Source organism: Cavia porcellus, unplaced genomic scaffold (assembly GCF_034190915.1).
Source record: "Cavia porcellus strain 051 isolate PalLab524CR breed Dunkin Hartley unplaced genomic scaffold, mCavPor4.1 scaffold_33, whole genome shotgun sequence".
Taxonomy (NCBI): domain Eukaryota; kingdom Metazoa; phylum Chordata; class Mammalia; order Rodentia; family Caviidae; genus Cavia; species Cavia porcellus.
This window is the reverse complement of record NW_026947516.1, coordinates 33,857,239-33,879,697: the sequence shown is the minus strand read 5'-3', so window position 1 is coordinate 33,879,697 and position 22,459 is coordinate 33,857,239.

Genomic DNA, 22,459 nt, shown 5'->3' with positions numbered 1-22,459 from the left:
TTTTCTCTGCACGTTTAGAGTTCACATCTCAGCACTTACAAAATCCTAGAGATTATCCCTCTTTCTATCTCTTGAATTCAAGCTGTTCTTTCTATTCCCACTACTAGAGCCCCAGTTTGATGTCTCATTACTCGGCCATTATCATAAAACCTGTCTTGTTAGTGTCTACTGGAGTGTGACATTTCTCCTTATCCCAGCCAAATATCATTTCTAAACTATGGCAGCTGACATCATATCATTTCCTCACTTTGAAATGTTCTTATTGACTCTTTTAAAATTTATACTTTTCATCCTCACACTAAAGGTCATCCCTTATTTATTTCATACTTGGTTTTTCAGGATTTTCCCCACTGCTCTCTTGATTCCTAGGAGTCTGGAGCCTTCATGTCTCCTTGAAAAACCCTGCTCTTCTGTTTGTCTCATTTCCTTTAACTAGAATATCATCAGGTTCCCAGTCCTGGTTTGTTCTGATCTTATCTCTTCTATTTCTCAGCATTTCTGGCACTTCTGACACCATTCAAAAATAATGATTTTATTATTTTGTGCATTTTATTTTTTTTATTTTTTTATTTTTGTCTTTTTTGTTTTTATCGGTACCAGGGATCGAACTCACGACTGCCTGCTTGCAAGGCAGGCGCTTATGCCGCTGAGCTAAATCCCCAGCCCCTATTTTGTGCATTTTAAATATTTGTGTAACCTCTTTTCATCTTTGCTAGATTGAAAACACATTGAGCAAAAAGATTATTCATGTTCGTTTTCTTCAAAGGACCCCTTACATTTAATTTATACTTTTTAAAATGAAAAGTAATTAAACCTTAGTTTTGGATCGTTTATGGTGAATAGAAATTCAGAGAGTTTGTGAGAGTTTGTGTGTTCATTTTGACCTCTATTCTGAACCTCTTTCTAAGTACTAATTTAAGTTTGCAGTTTGTTAAGGAATAGAAAAATGCCTTTCTTTGTTCTTCGCACTATTAACACACTGCTGGGAGCTGTTTTAAAGACATGGCCATCGATGGAAGGCAGCATTCCCTAAAATTTTGAAATTTAGATGGATGCAATATAAATCATTTCTGGAGGTGACATAGTACTCCACTGTACTACTGTATCTGAGAGGGCTGTTAGATGAAAGTAATCTTTTCTAAACTCAAACTGACATGGGAACAGTTAAGTTTGATTTGTGAGCTACTGAAGTGTTATCTTTTATTCTTCTCAAAGACTTTAACAGCTTGAAGGTGAGAACAAAGGGAAGGAAAGAATTGGAGGCTCATTTATTTTTCTTCACGTAGAAATTGTTATTCATCAAGCTCTTCTACCTAATGACTTGAGATGATACAACTGATCAGTCACAAAATTGTTCATTGAGTTTGACATATTGGATCACACTTTTATTTCATTTTTGGGAAATTTTTGGATTCAGGTCACTTTCTGTGGATTGGATTGTGCCCTGCTCCTTAGCAGTGGGGGTCTTAATGACCATTCACAGGCACTATGATTCGCCATCATTTCTCAAGTCTTTCCCCCTTATTTTATTCCAAGTATATGAATTTAATTCCACATTTTGTTTATTTATAAAAATCCTTTTTTCTTCGTTAAGATGCTTTGTTAACATGCTTGACAAAGTGACCCTTGAAAATTTATCATGATGTCAAGACATTTAAGCCTAATGCAAAATCTAGCTTCTTTCAGTCCTGCCAAGAAGGCAGTTATTTCTTAGAATGGCTTCCAAGAAGCATAACTAGAGCTCTGTTTCCATTAAGTATGTATCTCCCTATGTCAAGACTCATGTCTAGTTGCTAGCAGCACTTGTCTAGTCTTGAGGAAGATATCTTGGTTTCTTTCTTATTTAGAGGGAGCAAGTATCAGAATCGCAACCACAATAATGATATGGAAATATAAAAATTTAGTTTGCTCACATGTGTGAGCAAGTGGTTGTCTTTTATGTATTGCTTATTTGAATATGGGAGACCACTCATCTTTTTCCCTGCCTCTTAAGGTCACCAAGAAGAAATTCTTACTCTGTTCCCAAACTCTACATGTTATCTGGCCTATTTTAATAGTTAGTGACTCATTGTAAGAACCTAATAACCACTCTGACAGCCTCTCTCCTGTTTCCTGAATGCTTTTTCAAGAAATCAATTTAATATCTTTCTTCAGTTGTCTCTCGTGGCTTTTCAAGGCCCACCTGAGTGACAGATGTTTTCCTTCCTCTTAACAGCCAGAGAGCAGATCATTCTTTTTCTTGATGATTCCCATAGTGTTCCCTTTGTGCTTCTGACATCAAAGCTATTACACTGTGATACAGTCATTTGTATGGATTTGCAAATTGCTTCTCAGTACATAAGATTCTGAGGAAGAATTTCAGAGATCTCCAAAGTCAATATAAGAGGGATACCAAGAGAAGTGTGCTTGTCTCTTTCCTGCTCTCTCACCATGTCAAAGTGCCAATAGCTGATTATTAAAAATTGTACTGATAGTATTTGACTACTAATGGAATAACAGTATGGTCTCACTATATTTTAATAAATTGGGATTCTAATTAAGTTTATTTCAAAATAAAATTTTTTATTTACAGTTCTTTTTGACTACTAATATTAAAGCTGGGTGCTCTGTGTCCTGGAATTTTAGGTAAGATGTAGATGTCTTCAAGCAAAAACTTATTTAACTATCACTATCTCAGAGGGTGGTAATTCTCAGATAGCTATGAGTTGTAAAAGGTAGAGTTGAGGCAGAGTAAGATACAGGAATGGAACATTTTGTTACAGGGACAGGAGAAATAGATAACACTAAAGCATGAAAGTAGAGATGATTAAAAGTGAGTTTAAATAAGTCAAACACAAATTCACCTGCTTCATGATTTATTTATAACAGATACTGCCCATGGTACTAGACTTCAGGTTTTCAGAACTTAACAGATATACCATCAATATATTATTTAATTACTCAAACTTGATATTCTTTCAACATCCATGAATGTATCAGAATGATGGCTCATCTTTTTTCTCAATACAAAATCATACATCTCACATTATTGATGAAAGCATATACCACTATGGAAACCCATAGTTTCCATAGTTTTCACATAGTAAGAGAGATATGTTGAACTCTTGTTTCCAGTGTTTACTCTTTCTTATATCCATACACTTTGGCAAGTTTCTTTGTATGTCGTTTCACGCAAAGATGTGTACACTTTGTTATTTCTTAGCTTTGAGCTTGTGTTTGAATTGCTTTGGGTTGTGGGCCATGAATGGAAACAACACTGTGCCAAATCTGAGTTTAACACTTATGGGTTGTTGTGTGTTCTACTTACCATGATGAGAAAACCATGATCAGTTAGTTTGCTAATCCAGGGAGAAGAGACATGTAGGGCAACGCTGGATTCAACCTGCAACTTGTCCAACCAAGATCCACTGAGCCACTTCAGCTTATTTCCGGACATAAGAGAAAAGATGTTTAGAGTTACTTGCTCTTGAGATTTTGTGCTTATTCGTTATACAGCAGTACCTGTTTGACATCTTGTGTAAGAGCTTAAGTTTTCAGTTACAGAGACTTACATTTGGGCAATCTCCCTAAATATTCAGTATTTGTATATGTGATCATAACAGTGTGTGTGAACACGATGATGCATGTAACAATAATAACTATGACATTATGTGAAATAGCAAGTATACAATGCTAAGGTTAATGTCTCACTTCCAATATTATTATGCTTACAGATAAAATGATACTTTGGGGTTCAGAATCCCAAATGAAATGGGGTGTACTTATGGATTTCAAGATAGAGATTAAATTTTAGAATATATGTTGGTTTTAAAAAGGTATTTATTTTTTCTGAGGCTTGGGGCACATTAATCCTTTCCCTTTAGCTTAATGACTGTTAAACTTTATAAATTTACTACCTGGGAGGATGAATAATTGTCTTGGAAATGTTTTTCTTTTAAAATGGAAATAAAAACACGACTTCACGAACATCACTTGGTTTATAAAGTGCTGTTAGTCACATGGCATAGGTAGCGTGTTTGACTTGTTTGTGACCAAGACTTAGGGTGAATACATCTGAGATTTATTTTGTAATTTTCTACATGCCAATATAAAACAGCCTTTTCCCCCCTCCTTTGCCATCAGGTCAGGATAAATTGACTCTTGATGCAAAGTTGTAGCCAAGGGTTGAAATTTACATGTGATTTATGATCGAAGTGCTCACCAGCTGTACCTCCCCTTCTTATGTATTACTTCTCAGACTGTGGTCTGCTTTGTGTAAAATATCAAAATATTTTTTATCACTGTTCTTTCTGTCCCTCACATGCCCTTGAAAGTGAAGGAAAATATTTAATTAAGTTGTTGCTTAATTTTAAAGAGAAAAAACCTAAAATTTAAAAATGATATAATAAGACAGTAACAATAATGAATACATTGTGTGTAGTTACTCAGAGTACAAGATATAGGCCTGGAAATATTATCCAAACAGTATCAGTAGAAACCTTTTGATATAAGATAGTTAAGATAGTTATACTACTAGTTTCTCTCACATCATTGAAAAGTAAGTTGATTGTTGAAAAAAGCAAAAAACTAAGTTGTGCCTAAATATGTTTTGTAAAATTCTTGGGTCTTCAAATGTACAATCTTACTAAGTTATCTCCTAACCAGTTAATAAATCAATGATAAATTGCTTCACACAAGTTTTAGCACCCAGTTCAAGTTTTCTGGCAGGGATTGTAAGAAGTTTTCAAAATCCTTGGGGTTAAATATGCTGTCTTCTATAGTGAGGCAGTTTCCCTATGCTGATCTTCCATTTCCATGAAGAGAAAGCTCACAGGACAAGTGAAGCATGGTCGCAAGCAGTTGTAAAAGGTTTTGCAGTTGCAATAAATGCAAAACATGCTGCACTTGTCTTTGCTCTTTTCATTCTGAGGTAGTGGTATTGAAATCAGTAAAAATGCTTACAACTTGTTTTCTTCCAAACACTTATAATATGTGTGTATAGCACATATTTAGGCCACTGTCTTCATTTAGATTCCTCTGAAAGATGACCGTCACGCAATGATTTGGGTGCATGTATTTTATTAGGGGGGATGATACCAGGAAGCATGGAAGGGAGTTAGGAATTCAGGAAAGACAAAAAATGTGTTCGTTATTGTTGGGGACAGTTGTAATTCCATTTTGCTGTTCCTCTGCCCCTGGTAGTATGGAGTTGTTTCACTAGGAGGAGGGGAAGGTGAGGTGCTTATCTCTTGTGCCATGACAGCTTTGTTGAGGGAGCTCAGAGAGGTGTTAACCTCCAGCCATTTTCAATCTCATTTGGACAGGCTGTACTCATTTCTGCAGCCAGAGATAAAGACCCTGGGGTAAAGAGAATGCATGTAATGTGTCATTGTCCACCCAAGTTATAAGCGACTGCTAGTCTCAGAAAAGACAGAGTGAATGAAATTGCTAAGACCACTGACTACAGGCAAGGATAGGGAAAATACGTTTCTTCTCTTTTTATTTGAAAATTTAAAAAAATCAAATTTCTCATATTATACACATTTGAAAAGTCAAATATTCTGTTTTAAACAATCAGTTGATGGAATTAAATGTTTGTAATGCTCTGCTCTGTTTCCACACGTGGTCTCTTTCCTCCACACCACTCCTTCTGCCTCCCCTTTCATTTTGTGCAGCACTGGGGATGGAGCCCAGTGTCAGGCAAGAACTCTGTCCTAGAACTACATCCAGAGCTCTTTTTAAAAATAGTAGTTTATTTTTGAGGAAAAGTCTTTGTAAATGGACCAGGCTGGTATTGAACATGTGATCCTCTTGTTTTACATAGGTATGAACTAGAACTATCACCGTGGAGAATTTTATTTTCCAAACTAATTGTCTGTATTAATAAGGGGAAAATGTCATCATGAAAAGACACAATTTGTCTCACAGCTGAAAGGCAAAATGAGAAAAATTTATTTTATCTAGAAAAACAAAACAAAAAATATATTAATCTCTCTGAGGGATTATATTAATATAATAATACTAATAATGTATAATAATCTCTTAAATATTAACATATAATTTCTTAGAGATTAATAGATAATAATAATCTCTCAGAGATTAATATATTTGGTTTCCCTGCCTTGGCTTTTCCCAACTTTAGGGAGTTTTGTTACTGACTGTCGCCACTAGATGTCACTATTTTATCAGACTAATGCCTAAATCCTGAGAAAGTTAAAAATGATCTCTTTTGCTAATACTTCAATGACTTATTGAATCGCATCTATTGAAATTGTCAAAGTTTTCTTGGAAGAAGTTATAATATTTCAATTGAATAAATGTCAAATCAAAAAATATTTGTTCATCTGTCTCGGAATCCAGAATCTTCCAGGGCTTTTCAAATAATGACTCGCCATCCTCCATACACATAATTATCATGATTAAATATCATTTTACACTGTTTGATTTATTATGTTTTTGAGACCTCTAGAGCAATATTTTAATTGAGCACTTTTGAAATTGCAAAATATAACGCAAATGACATGTTTTTGGGACATTTCTTTTGGATTTTCATGGAGCTAGCACAACTCTTTTGAAGCTAGGATGAAAAGCTCATCATGTATCCACTGCAAAGCGGCCATATTTAAATATGAAAGTCACAGGCTAAAGTTAGACTCCTTAACTCTTGTATGATGCTTTCATTAGGTATATCTACTCTTAGGTTTATAATTCCTGGTCTTGGAGCACTCAAGCAAAATCATTCTTGGTAACTGCATTGTATTTCTAATACTTGTTGGGAAAAAAGAATTTCATTTAGAATGTGAAAACCCCCTTGTAGAAACATACTAGGGCCTTGGAAATATTTGGTTCATTCAGGTCATTGTTTAGAACAAATATCTTCCTTCTGAAGTAGATGTAACATGGGGTATATTGATTTCCTGTTTTTTTTAATTAATAAACAGGAGAAAATGCTTTTGGGACAATACGTGGTGAAGAGGACCTTGATGGTTCCTATGAACCAGTGGAGGGAAAATTGTCTGTGGGTTTCAAAGTTATACCTACATGTTCAGCTTGTTCCTAGCTGTGCATATATGCTAATTAATTTTTACTTCTCTTTTTATTTTTAAAAAGTGAAACAGAAAAAAAGGGAAAAAATAATACAGACTTTCAAAAAAACAGTAAGAAATCAATATACATAACCATACTACTAAATATTTGTTAGTTCATCAAAAATAATAGCTTGTGCTGTCATTATTTGATTGTTCATTTTTATGCTTTTCTTTTATAACTCGAGGAACTACTTCTAAGATAACAATGTATATCTAATATATTTTCACTTCTCTTACTGTCTCATTTTTGTCTAACAGGTGGGTGGGCTCTCTCTGTGAGAATGTGTGCTTGTATTAATAATATCATCCTTTCGTTTTTTAAATTTTATTTAAAAGGAAAAAGAGAAAACAAAACAAAACAAAGTGGTGTAAGGGTAAAAATAATACAGAACTACAAAAAAGAAACAGTGAGAAGTCACCACTTAATAGATTACACATTATCATCTTAGAGATAGTTGCTCAAGTCACATCCTTTCAAAGTAGTTCTGAAATTAGAAATGTGTTGGTATCCAATTACTGCTTAAGCAAATTGCCATAAATGTAGTTCTGGAAGTCAGAAGTCCAGACTTCATTTCACTGGGCTGGAGTCAAAGTGATGATGGAGCTTTATCCACCTGGAGGCTCTGGGAGGAAAATCAGTTCCTTGTTTCTTTCATCTTATAGAGACTTCCAGGAGTCATTGTTTTTTTCTGACTCATGAACTCTTCTTCCTCCATCTCCAAAGTTAGCAGCAAAGCAGCATCAATTCTGTCTGGTACCATCTTAACGTTGTCTTTTTTGATAAAAACTCTTCTGTGCATTGGGTTAGTCTGTTTGGGTTAGTTAGTTTGTTAGTTAGTTTGGGTTTGCCAAACAAGTAATGGTCATAGTTTCATAGAATTGGGAAATGGGGGTTGTTCTTGTTCAGTTTACCACAGCAAAACCTTCATCACTGTGTACATGCTCAATAAATAGAAATATGTTTCTATGACAGGCCATGAAAAGTTAACTTAGCTATGTGGTGTTGGGTCAGTGAATGCTTCAATGATAGAAGTGGTATTTTCCATATTTCAGGATTAGACAAAACACACTAGCATTTAATTTTAAATGTTTATTCAGATAAGAGGTCAATTTATAAGAAAAAGCATCATTCAAGTCAATATGATGTGTAGAATAAGTGGTACATTTCCTCTGTTGCATTGAATCAATTCCATTTTATCTTTGCTATCAAAATAAGAAGAAGCCAGCATTGTTAAAAACAGATCAACATCCAGCTTACCCGCCAGCAGAAGATGCTGGGAGTTTAGAAGGTTTTTCTTAAGGTAGTTTTCCATGTTCTTCAAATCAGTATGAAAAATAAAAAACTGTGCAGGACTTGAAAATTTATAACTTTATTCATCAGCAAAATAATGTTGAATCTATGGAGAAAAATTAGACAAAGATCAGAAGTTTTAATCTCATAATTTTTATGTTGTATTTGTAACCTATTATTGACATTTTCTGTTATTTAATCTTGAATGTACTTGAAGCTATTATTTAAAAAAAATAAAGGACAACATTTTGTCAGCACTCCAACTGATGTATAATAATTACATTGAAGAGGCTATCATTTGAGTACTTCAGTTTTATACTGAGTTTAAATTATGTATTTCACTAATGTGCAATTAATTGAAGTAGAGACACCTGCAAACTAATGTCATCAAATGAAGCGTGTAAGTAGAATGTACAAGTGTACATGTGAAGTGGCCTATCTCCCTATATTCACATATTATAAACTTAAAATGGCAGAAGAATGAAATACTACTCGGTAAAGAACAGGTTGGCTAATGTATTATAGCTTTTGGAGAGAGAGGAAACATTTATTCTAGGTGGATAGGTAATATGTTTTACCCAATATTGTGTCTATTGAATGGCCATTACCATGTGAATTTGCCATTCACACACTTTTTTATTAACTATGTTGAATATTTAACATAGCATTCAGGTAAAATGGAACACAGTAAGGATCTATGAATCCCCAGAAATTATGTAAGAAACTGTGTGCCTGCACCCTTTTTATGGTGGAGTTGAAGCTAGCAGTGGATGACTATATCCATTCTCTTTTTTTTTTCTTGTTACTACAAACACAGCTTTTGTGCTGTCTGAAAGATGCATGGCTAAAGAGTACGTAAGCCTATTTCCCTTCTTTTTTGCTTGTGGTTGTCCAGTGAAAATGATTTGGAAGTTGTTGGTGGAACTTTGAGTCTCCTTAATAAGGTTCCAACCGTGGCATGCACTTTGCTCTCTTAACTTTCCATTAGTTCATTAGTTCACTTATCAATCTGGAACATAGATTGATAAATGTCACTTGTGCAGTCATTTTAGAACTTTTAAATTGTTAAGCAAATACTTCAAAGCTTTTTGTATTAAGGTAAAATTTAAATGCAGTGAAATATTCAAATGCAAAATCTACTGCTCATTTTCAACGAACGCATATCAAGGCTCAATATTTCTATACCTCAGAAAGGTATCGTTCTCTTTTCCAATCAGTTTCTATTACACATATAGAAAACACAAATCTGATTTGTATTATAATAGGTGTTGGTGTCTGTACCTAGACCCCCTATCCCCAAAAGGGTGCACGGCGAAGGCTCAAAGGAATGAGACATGCAGCATGGTCTTCAGGGCTACAGGAGTGAAATCCTCAGCACAGCTCATATCTTAGCTATCTGGCCTGTGAACTGACGCTAGGCAGCCCATATTTAATCAGAACAAGCAAGGCGCTGAGTGGACAATGGAGGAAACCTGAACAGGGTCTTAGGAGGGATTCAAGGACCCGCAGAACAACAGATGATGTTAATTAAGAAAAACTATCCCCAGAAAGTGGCTAGGTGGCCTCAGCTTGCCCCCTGAGGTGTCTCATCCTTTTCAGTTCAGTCATGCCAGGCCCATGCCACCACCCTTCGCTTGTATTCAGCTTCAGTGCTCTCCAACAAACAGGTAAATTTGTCAAGTTAGAGTTTTATGTTAAATTGGCCATATAGTATGTATTGTTCTTATTTTTCCTTTTGGCTACTAACGGCTAACAATATTTGTAGCATTTATCTGTAACTGCATGTCAATTTCTTTCTTTATTGCTGAGTACTATTTCTTGAAGTAAATATACCACAGTTGTATTTGTACTCACTTTTGCTGATAAGCATCTAGGATGTTTCCGGTTTGGGGCTATTAAGAATAAAGCTGCTAAAGACATCAGTGCTTAAGTTTTTTAAATTTTATTTTTTAAGGGGTGGGAAGATAGCTCAGTGGCACAAGTACCTGCCTGACAAGTATAAGGTCATGAGTTTGATCCCTGGTACCAAAAAATGTTTATTTTTTATTACTACATGTTTACAATACATAATGTTCACATTCTTTGTGGTGAATTGGTACACATATATAATAGATCTTAATAACTTTTCATTCACTTTCCCTCCCTTCCATCTATTTCTTGATTCACTTCCCATTTGAGAAAGATCTGACTACCTTCTATTGTCTGTATTTTATTTTACTCTTATATTTTGGATTTCTCATATAAGAGAATCCATGCAATATATAGGCTTGTTTGATTGATTTATTTCTTTTCCTCTCTTTTTTTACAATAGCAATTACACATTTTGGGTTTTATTACTCCTACGGTTCTTATTTGATTGATTTATTTCAATTCTTCCAGTGTGTGTTTTTGGCTTCTTTGTCAAAGATCAAATAATTGAATGTGCTTGAGGTTGTTTCTGTGTCTGCTGTTCCATCCCACTTATTCACATGTCTGTTTTTGTACTGTCATGTTTTTATCAATGCAGTTTTGTAGTATAGCTGTCTCCCACTGCTTTTGTTACCTGGGATTATCTAATCTATGTCTTTGCTTGTTCTGTATGATTTTTAAAATTATTTTCTCCAATCTGTGAAGAATGCTGTTGGTATTTTGATTGAAACTGCATTAAATCTGTGTATCACTTTTGGAGTACATCTGTTTTTTTTTTTTTTTTTTTTTTTTTTTTTTGAGTACATCTGTTTTAACAATATTGCTTGTGCCTATCTGGGGACAGTGGATATCTTTCCATTTTCTGATGTTCTCTGTGATTTCATTTTTCAGAGTACTGTCATTTTTGTTGTATTAGTTGTTCACTTTCTTAGGTCAATATCTAAGTGTTTAATTTTTTGATATCATTTGAATGATATTTTTCCTTAATCTCTTTCTCAGTGGGTTCCTTATTGGTGTACAGAAGTGCTATTGCCTTTTTTGTGTTGATTTTTCATTCTGCTACATTACTGAATTTATTTACAAATTCTGCTAGTTTTTGGTAGATCTTATTTTTAGACCTTACCTGTAGAGTATCATGTCATTTACAAATAATGATAATTTACTTCTTCCTTTCATATATATATACTTTTATTTATTTTTCTTGCCTTATTTCTCCTGCTAATGTTTTGAGTACTATGTTAAGCAGAAGTAGTAGTGGTAGTGGACACTTTTGTCTTATTCCTCATTTTTAGAGAGAAAGTTTTCAGTTTTCTCCCATTTAATACAATGTTGGCAGTAGGTTTGTAATACATGAGTTTTATCAGATTGAGATAAGATCTTTATATACTTATTTTCTTTAGACATTGGATTTTTTCAAAGGCCTTTTCTGGGTCTGTTGAGATGCTTATGTAGTTTTTTTGTTGCTCCAATTTATGTGATGCATTACATTTATTAATTTGGGTATGTTGAATCATTCTTGTATTTCTGTGATGAAGCTTACTTGTCCATGATGGATGATATTTTTGTTGATTTATTGCATTCTGTTTGCTGGTATCTTAATGAGAATTTTTGCATCTATATTTTTTTAAAGAAAGAAATGGTCTATAATTCTGTTTTTTGATTGCATCTTTGTCTGCTTTTGGAATTGGGTTAATGCTAGCTTCCATAAATGACTTTAAGGGTACTCCTTCTCTTTTAAATTTCTTTAAAGTATGTGAGGAGTATTAGTGTTAGATCTTCCCTGAAGTTTTTGTAGAATTCAGTAACAAATCCTCCGACAAATGGGTTTTCATTAATTGGTAGGATTTTTAAATTACTGCTTCAGTTTCATTACCTGTTATGAGATTATTTGGAGTTTTTAAATCTTCTTTGGTTTAGTTTTGTTCATTAATACAGATGTCTATAGATATCTATTTATATTTTTTACTTCTCCAATTTATTGGCATACAGGTTGTGAAGTAGTTGTTAATAATCATGGGCAGTGTCCATTGAGATTTCATTTTATCATTTTAATTGCATTGGTTTGAATCTTTTTTCTCCTTCTTTTGGTATATAGCTAAGGGTTTGTCAGTGTTGTTTATTCTTTTGAAGAACCAATTCTTCAAGTCATTGATTCTTGTATACTTTTGCCAGTAATTTAATTAATTTCCACTCTGATGTTTATAATTTTCTTGCACTAGATTTTTTTTGTACATGGGGATCGAACTCAGCCTCACACTGGCCAGGCAGAAGCCTGTGCTGCTGAGCTAAATCCCCAGCCCCATTTGTACTACTTCTGAGTTTGGACAGTTCTTGGTTTGCTAGGATCTTGAGGTATATTGTTAGGTTGTTAATTTGGGCTCACTGTTTTTGTGATATGGGCATTCACAGCTAATAGGGTATATGCCTATTAGGCTTTATTGTGTCACACAGATTATGGTATGTTGTATTGGAATTATCATTTAGTTCTGGTTTTTCTCTTATTTCTTCCATGATTTATTTCATAGCCATTGATTAGTTAAAAGTGAACAGTTTAATTTCTATGCATTTGCATGATTTCTGTTGGCTTTTGCTATTGATTTCACTGTCATTTTATCTGATAATACACAATTTCAATTCTTTTGCATTTACTTGAGCTTATTTTATTGGATAGTCTATTTTGGAGAAAGTTCTATATGCTGTGAACAGAATGTGTTTTGTTTTGTTGTGGAATACTCTGTAGACTGCTATGAATTCGTTCGTTCAAAGGTTTGATTTGACTGATATTTCTTTTCTGATTTTTTTTGTCTAGTTGATCTATTTGTTTTTGTAGGGTACTGAGGTTCTTCAGTATAATTATGTTCATGTTTATCTAATTTTTTATGTCCAGTAGTACTTGTTATATGAAGTTGAATGTGCTATTGTTCGATGGATATATGTTAATAATAATTATCTCTTCCGTTGGATTGTTCCTTTAAACAACATGTAATGATCTTCTTTGCTTCTCTTGATCAGTTTTGTCTTGAAGCTATATCTGCTTTTATGGAATAGGACATACTATTTGCCATCCTTTGATTTTCAGTCCATCGGTTCCTTTTTAAATGTACTTCTTGTGTAGAGTATATTGTTGCATTTTATTTCTTGATTCATTCTGTGATTTATGCCTTTTTGTTGGAGAATTAGAATTGAGATCATTCACCCTGAGAGTTCTTATTGATAGGTACTGATTTATTTTTGCTATTGCCTTATTTTCCTGTTGCTGATTCCCTATCTTTCCCTTCTACTTAGCTGCTCACTCTATTTGGTGTATTCATTGTATTAGGCCTTTTGTCATTGTTAGCTTCATTGTCTCTATGATACTCTTGTGAATTTGATGGATGGCTGATTTAGCAATCATGAATTTACTTAGTGTTCTTTATCATGGAAATATCTTATTTCGGCATCGATTTTGAAAGGCAGTTTTGTAAGATATATCAGTTTGAATTGGAGAGGATTTTCTTTTAGGGCTTGAAACGTTTTGATCGAAATCTCCTGGCCTTTAAGGTTTGAGTTGAAAAGACTGCTATCATTCTAGTGGCTTAACTTTATAATTGATTCACTTGCTTTTTCTCTAACTGCTTTTAAGATTTTGTTATTGTGTTCCAGGATTTTGACTATGATGTGTTGTGGAGAGGTTCTTTTTTGATCACAGCTATTTTAGCCTCTACATACCATACTTTTCTGTATGTTAAATTCTTTTTTCCTTATTTGGAAAGTTTTCTGATATTATTTCAGTAAACAGATTTTACAACATTAGTGTCATCTTCTGATTGTTCACTAATTCAAACTAATATTAGATTTGGGGAGCTGGGAATTTTTGGAGACTTTTTTTCCTTGACTTTTCATATTTCTACTTTTATTTGTTTCCTTTTCTGTGTTGATGATGGTAGGTTGTTTTTAGTGACAAGCTTTGTTGTGAGTATGGGACCAACTTAGTTAATGTGTACTTTTCACTGATGCCTTTAAAAACTAACTACTGACATTTACCTGTATCTCACAATTGCATCACCTCTGTTTACTTGAGATGGGAGGTTGCAGTGTATTTGGACCATTAAATAGTTTTCCAGGAATGGCCCATAGTACTGTTAGTGACCTCAAGGTCATCCAGATATTGGTGTTACAAGAAAGTCAGTTATTAGCAACAACTATGTCACCTTGGGACAGAGTAATAAAATCAGCAACAATAATAATTTCAAAGACAAACTGAATATTGACAAACCCAAAGGACTAATATTGTACTACCTCTAATAATATAAAAGATTGATAATTATAGTGTGAACTCTAAGACAAAACAAATGTTGACCTACTATTGACCTATAGTAAATATCTTCTAAATAGATCAACTTTACTCCACTAACAATAGATCAGTGTTTGACAATAATACCATAAAACTAACTAACTGTGTAGAGACTCATAAAGCTTAATAGTTATGTTGGGAAAAATAGAGGGGATGGGGAACTTCCTGAGACTGACAAAAGTAAAATTAAAAAATATTAATTGGATTTAAACATGTTGTTTAAAGGAAAAATCCAATTTTGTCCATAACAAAAAAAATGAGATAGAAATTCCAATTTAGAAATAAAAGGAAATAATTAGTGTTAGAAAGCAGTCATGGGTACGATTGAACAAGAAAAAGAAGGAAACAAAAAACTAAGAGGAAAATACAAGAAATAATAGAAGAAAAGAAGGCAGGGGACCTGTGTGTGGTGGGACATACCTGTAATCTCAGTACTCAGGACACTGAGGAAGGAGAATTTCCTTGAATTTGAGGCCAGCCTAGGCTACACAGTTTAAGGCCAGACTCAACTACATAGAAAGACCCTGTCTTGAAAAACAAAACAAAACAAAACAAAACAAAACAAAAAACTCTGGGGGGAAAAAGTTGAAAAGGGTAAAAAGAAAAGAAACTAAAGAGATTAAAGGACAAAATGAAAGAAAAAATTCAGAAAAAAATTGATGAAGAAATAAAATAATTAATAGAAAATTTTTTAAAAAAGATTGAGGCAAGGGTGGGGAGTTTTAGCTCAGTGTTGTAAATGCCCACTTGGCAAACACGAAGTCATGAGTTCAATCCCTGGTAACAAAAAAAAAAAAAAGACTAAGGCAAATAAAGTTTCTCTGTGATTTTGAGTGGTTTATTTTAGGAACCTGAAGTCTTAGAATCCCACCAGTCATGATTTTCTCCACCTATCTTTCAGGTCTATGGGTTTTTGAGGTATCTTTCCTCCACCAGAGGCCCCTCTATTTATACTAGGCTGTGGTAACTGTCTAAACCAAGATGTGTCCTTGATCACATTTATAGATGGGAAAAGTTATCCTTCTGATCTCTGCAAGAGGTAGGTTGCTGGATAGAGGTTTAAATAGAATGTTGGACTTAATGTCAGCACTCACAGGGTCTAGTTGCTCTGTTCAGAGAGCAGGGACCGAATGCTTCTCAGCCTCAATCATACTTCTCAGGCTATCTATGGCTGGTCCACGTCCTCACTACAGAAGTCTCTTATGGTTGTCTCTTACCCAGTCACTTTGCAAGCATAACAGTGGAGTCCTTGAAAATGCTGGTCAGGTCCATAATTTCTCCTTGGGTCTTCTGCCCCACCAGGCTTTCCTTCTTTCCTGGCTGTTCTCAACCAGGATGATGGTCATTAATTTGTCCATATCATTGCTGCCCTGTGCAGAAGGGAAGCAAAGTGTAGAGCTGGCTTGGAGTTGGTGTATGATCATGTTGTCAGCTCCTGCCTGCTTGTGTTGCTGGTGCTGTGTGGTATGTTAAAGTCTTTATGTGGACCTATGGGTCTCATTTCTCTTGGATAAATAATAAGGATGCCATTTCTGGGTCATAGGATATAAAAATTAGCTACCAGAAAATGCTGAATATTTTTCAGAAGTGGCCACAAAATTTTAAAATCTCACCAGCAATGCCCTAACTAACATTTACATTATCAGTCTTTCTTATTGTAATCATTCTGGTATCTTGCTGGATTTTTGACTTGTTATTCTCTGATTTTCAACTATATAGAGCACTTTTTCATGTGATCATTGGACTTTGAATTTTCAATGCAATCTTGGAATATGGGTAAGACCTTCAAGGGATAGGGATACTGCAATGACTAATTTTGTATATTGAGTTGACTGGACTAAGGAACACTCAGGCACTTGGCAAAGCATATGTTTTAGTCACTTCCCACATCTCTGAGATACAGCACCCAACACCCACAATTTAAAAGAGGAGAACTTTTATTTTTGCTTACAGTTTTTGAAGTTTTAGTCAACAGTTTGTAGGCTCCAAGAGTAATTAGTGCAGATATGGCATGGGAGAATGGCATGCCACAGAGGACAGCTGCTCACATCATGGCAGCCAGGAAGCAGAGAGTAAAAGGAGGAACCAGGAAGGCACATAGGAGATACACCCTTCCAGGTCATATCCCCTAGCAACCCACCTCTTCTGACCAGTCCTTTCCTTCAAACACATGAGAGTTTGGGGAGTGCCTTATTCACTTTTCTCAAGGAAGTCTTGATTCCTAAGGAAGAACATTTATATACTCTCCTATCTTAGCAGCAAAGTATTGGAAAGTGTACCAAGTGATGTCTCTAGGTAATGATCAGACGATGGTTGAGCCATTTCTTTTTGTGTGCGTGTGTGACTATGATTGGCTGTACACAATAACTGAGGGTTCTTTTCTCCCAAACTAGATGATATTTGTGCTATACGCATGAAAGAATCATATAACCAACACATTATGAATGCTAAATGACAGTCGGTATTATCTTCACACACTGTCCAGTTCCTGTTTCCTTGACTTTATATTAACTAAACATTTTTTAGATTTCATTTCTATGACTTGTTTAAGGATTAAAAAGCAAACATAAATATATGATCTTTGACCAACTATTACTGCTTCTATAAAACAAATACAATTCAAAGTAGTTTCATGTAACCTGGAGGTATTAGCTTATCTGGGATTGATCACTCTTAAGTAAACTAAGTAGCAATTATTAAAATTTTAGAAAGTATTCATGGGTTCTCAGGAAAACCATAGCAATTGAATCAACTCATTAGTTTTGTGACTTTTTGACTTCTTCTTTTTCTATTTGTAAGTTGAGAGGCCAGATTTTTCTATTTGTAAGTTGAGAGGCCAGATTTTAAACACATATGGTAGTATTTGGAGATGGGCCATTTAGGAGTTGCTTAGGTTTATAGGAGGCCTTTTTCAGATGGGAAATTGCCATTATAAAAGGGGAAACAGACAACTGGTTCTCTCTGTCTGTCTACACAAAGAAGAGCTCAATGTAAAGACACAGTAAGATGGTGATCTAGCACAGGTCAAGGGAGGCCTTGGAATGAAATCTATCATGTCAATGCCTTGATCTTCTTGGTGACTTCCAAGCCTCATGAATGGTGAGGAGTAAACTTCTATTATTTAAGTCACTCAGTGTACGTGATCTGCTCTTACTATCTTGAAAATTTTGTTCTCAGTGTTGGGATGGAACACTGGGCATTACATGCACTAGGCAAGTTCTGTGCATGTTATGGCAGCCCAAATGACTAAGTTGAACATTGATCTACCTAAGCACAGTTTTGAAAAACTTTCCCAATTCCCACTTATTTCCATGTCTAAGGATTTTATGATGGGTAGGGTAAGTTAAGAAGCTATCTCAGTCATTTGCACTTTTGCATTTCTGAAAGAGTCATGCACTTCCTTGACATTCTCTACTGACATATCATTTTTTAAATCTTTTGATATATTTCAAGCTATTAGAAAACATTTTAGGTGTCAAAAAGGTGAACTGATTCAGTGATGTGAGGCAAAATCTTTATACTGAATTTTATTGAAAATCCAACTAAAGATGAGAGCAGTGCTTAATCTAAGCATATAATAGATTGAGAGCATTATGAGGACCCTGCTTTTGTGGAAAGAATTTGAGAATTCTAATTATAAATCAGAATGATAGACTATGTAATTCCAACTCTCATAGTCCCTAATAACTATGTGCCATTGCTTTGCCAATAAGTATTAGCCTGTTCAATGGCCAGGCTAGAAAATTTTAGGTATGCTTTTTTGAACACTGGCCTTTAAAATCTCACTATGCCAATCCTGAATGTATTATATAATTTTTCTGTTTTGTGCTTGCATTCAGTGTAACAGCTTTTTTTCTGCTCCTTTTTCCCTTTTCTATTTAATCAGAGAATAGATATATCATCAATGTTTGCCCAATAGGATAGACATTGACCGAGGTAAGCATAAAGGTTGTCATGAAACCCTGGTTATTTATTGATCAATAAATTATGCGGAAACCTTTTTCACTGTATCTAAATGATTCTTACATGATATACAGAAGTTTTCTCTTGCTTTTGTATTTAAAAAGTCACATGAAACAGAGGAAGATGCATATTTTGTTCCTACTGTGCACTGAAATAAAAATTGAAATATTTGTTTCTTCCCTATAATGTGATAAGTTGTGCCAGCATTTGGTGGAGGAAAAACTCATTAACATTGTCAGTTTTCAGGAGAGCTCAAAGTTTCCTTAGAAAGGCTAGAAATTCATTGTGAGTTTCCCATTGATGGCCAACTGCAAGAATTCAGGGACTTTGTTCTGTTCTCCTGCTCACTGACCCAGCCCAATGTTTACAGCTATGCTTGTAGAGAGCAGTTACTCAATCATTATCTATAAAGGGAGGAATGAAAGTGAAAGAAAGTGTGTGTATTTGTTCAAAAAGAAACATCTTTAAATGTACAAATTAACACATTTATTATGTAGTAATTATTTATTATATAGGAAGAGGATTATTTAAAAATAATCCAAGAGAGCTGGGCATTGGCAACACCTTTCTGTAATTCCAGCACTCTGGGTAGCTGAGACAAGAGGACTGCAAATTTCAGTCAGGCCTGTGCAAATTAGTGACTTAAGATTGTTCTCAAGGTAAAAGATATAAAAGAGCTAAGGATATAGTTCAGTGTGAAAAGTCTTGGATCAATTCTAAGCACTGCAATAACAATCTGAAAACCAATTCACAACAATATTTTAATGCACTGGAAATGCATCCAGGAAACTTAGCAAGATTGATTTCATGGGCATAAGACCTGTGCAGATGCATGAACCCTGTATTTAGAAGTACTTTATTTAGTGCTCTGCTATTATTATTCTGAAATTGCTAGCCTTTTTTTTGCAGTGTTGGGATTAGACCCAGGGCATTACATGTGCTAGACAAATGCTATACCATCAATCCATACCCACAATCCTGAAGTTATTAATTTTTGGACAAATGGTCCCATAGTTCCACTGTGTATTAGGATCTACAATTGTGTAGCCAGTCCTAGAACTGACTTTATTCCAAGACAGTTATGCTAATCTGTTGTTAAGAACAGGTGAGAGGAGCTAAAGAAATATACATATCACTTACACGTTCTTTTGTCTGGAGGGTCACAATTTCAGTTGTTTAAACTGTACCTTAGGTAAGAAAATGGTAGTTATTGCTTTTTTAATTAATTAAGTTTATTGGTACATTTTAGGTATGCATGATGATGAGTTTGGTTCTTAATTACACTTTCAGGTTCTCCCATCAGAGAAACACGTGATGCATATGCATATGTATCTGATTTATTCACTTAAGAGTATGGTCTCAAAGTGCATCCATTTACCCAGAAATTCCTCAAGTTTATCCTTCTTTATGGACAAGGAGTACTCCATTGTATAAAAAAAAGCACATCTTGTTTGTCCAGTTTATTTGATGGGCATTTGGGCTGTTTCCAAGATTTAGCAATTACAAACTGTGCTGCTATAAACATGGGTGGGCATATATTGCTGTGTTTTGATGCTTTTCATTCTTTCAGGAAGATACCAAGAAAGGAAATAGCTGGGTTGAATGAAACTTCTAGTCGTAGTTTTTGAGGAATTTCCACAATGATTTCCACAGAGGTTGCACAAGTCGACACTCCCTTTTCTTCACAGTCCTGAAAGCACTTGTTATTGGTTGATATTGTGTTGATAGCCATTCTTTCTGGAGTGAGGTGAAACCTCATCAGTATTTTAATTTTAACATCTTGAATGACCAGTGATGTTGAATATTTTTGTCAAATATACTACAATTTCACTGTAAACTCCAGTTTCTTCATCTACACAATATCTAATAGCAGTTAACACACAGATCTTTAATGGAGATTATAAGTATTTAAATATAAATAAATGTTACACAAGTAAGTTATATGTAATTTTATATAAATCAAATGTATAATTATATATTTCTATATAAAGTTGTTCATAAGAAAATAGGTACTCAATAAACCCTAATTTCCTTTCCAACATACCTTTCTAAAGTACTCTCATACTGGTTTTCTCTGTCATTCAACAGTATGTCTTCTAAAATTCTTTCTGCTAAAGTTAAAACCAACATGTTAATTTTAATATTCAGTGGCCGTATATTCTGAAACTGTCATTTTGTTTAATTTTCATTTTAATCAAAGATAATTTTCCATGAATTATTGTTTTAAAATTATTGCATTACAAAGGCATTATTTTTCTGTGTTGCCAGTGTAGACTTAGGTTTATTTGCTTTACAGCCCAGGCCTACCACCCACTAATTGTATGATTTTAAGCAAATCCCCCTATACAGAAATGGGCACAACCTATTTGTGGGGTTAATTCTGAGGTTCTATAAGTTAACAGATATACACTCTTTAGAACAGTTTTCATAATAGAATAAGCTGTCACTAAGTATTAGCTAGCTTTTTTCATAGTTAAAAGGAAAATGAAAGCCTAAAGGTTTCATGTTTATATAGATATGGTTATGTGTTTGTGTCTGTTTAAAACTCATATGCTGGAACCTTAATCCCCAACGTTATGGCATTGCCATATGGTTTCCTTGGCAGACAATGGAATCATAAGAGGGGAAGTAACATGAACGTGGTAAATGGCCTAGGAAAATGATATATGAGAGATTGCTTCCTTTGTCTGTGCTTTCTGTCATGTGAGGCTTCTATGAGAAGACAGCCATCTACAAACCAGGAGGTGGGCTTTCACAAAATTCTCAATCTACTGGTGCATGATCTTGGACTTTCCAAACTTCAGGAGTGCATAAACCACAGTGTAAGTAAGCTGTGTAAATCACAATCTATGATAATTTGCTAGGGGAATCTGAACTAATATAGGTCATCATTGTTCTTCATATATTGGTAAATTTGCTAAGTATTTAAATAATTTGATGTCAAAATAGGACCATTAGGTTGGGTCATTTGAGGAGTGTTTAATAAATACTTTTTCAAGTGAGTGATCACAAAGTAGGGAAACACAAATGTTTGGTGTACCCCGGAGGTAGTAACTTCTAAATGCTGTTACCACTCCTAGGCCCTAAAGTGGTAGTGGGGCCTAGAGTGATAGTAGAGATGACTTCTGATGGAAGAAATCAGACCAGATTAGGTGACCTTGTGTATAGAGACGTTACTGAAGTTCAGAGTTTTTTTTTTAACTTTTCCTCTCTCTTTTCTGTCTCTTCCTAATAATCCTTAGTGAACAAACAACCTTAAAGGAAAGGGAAGAAAAGTGCATTAATGCAGTCCATACAGAGCAGCCTCCTGGGATGCAGCAAAAGTAGATGAGAGGGCGAGTGGAAGATGCTCATAGCAATCATCATGTTAATTCTTGAACTGAAGAACCTGGAAGCTTCATAAAGTTATATATGATTTTTCAGCAATAAATGCACTTACATTTTGTAGAAAATATTTCATATTGTTTCAGTTGAAGCAAGTGGTATTTCTATGAGCTCTATGTTTGAATGACTTGTGACAACTTTATTATTTCTGTTGAAGCCAATAAGTTTCTTATATGGAGAAATCAGATTTAATTGAAATATATTATTTTAAAACCACAACCAGTCTCTCATAAACATCAGCTATTGGCCCTAAAGTTCAAGAATTTATTTGACTATTGCCAGAAGTATAAAAATGCAACATATATGTCCTATAACCAGGTGAATAAGTTGTATGATATGAGAAAAAGGATAAATGTAAATTTTGATCCTTCATAATTAGCATATTCTTCTAACATCATATGCACCAAAGAAAGCTTAATATTTATTCTGTTATGTCTTATAGAATTAGTCTCCTACCTTTCTTTACATATTCTTTTCAGTGGAAAAACCTTGATAATTTCAAAATTCAGCCTC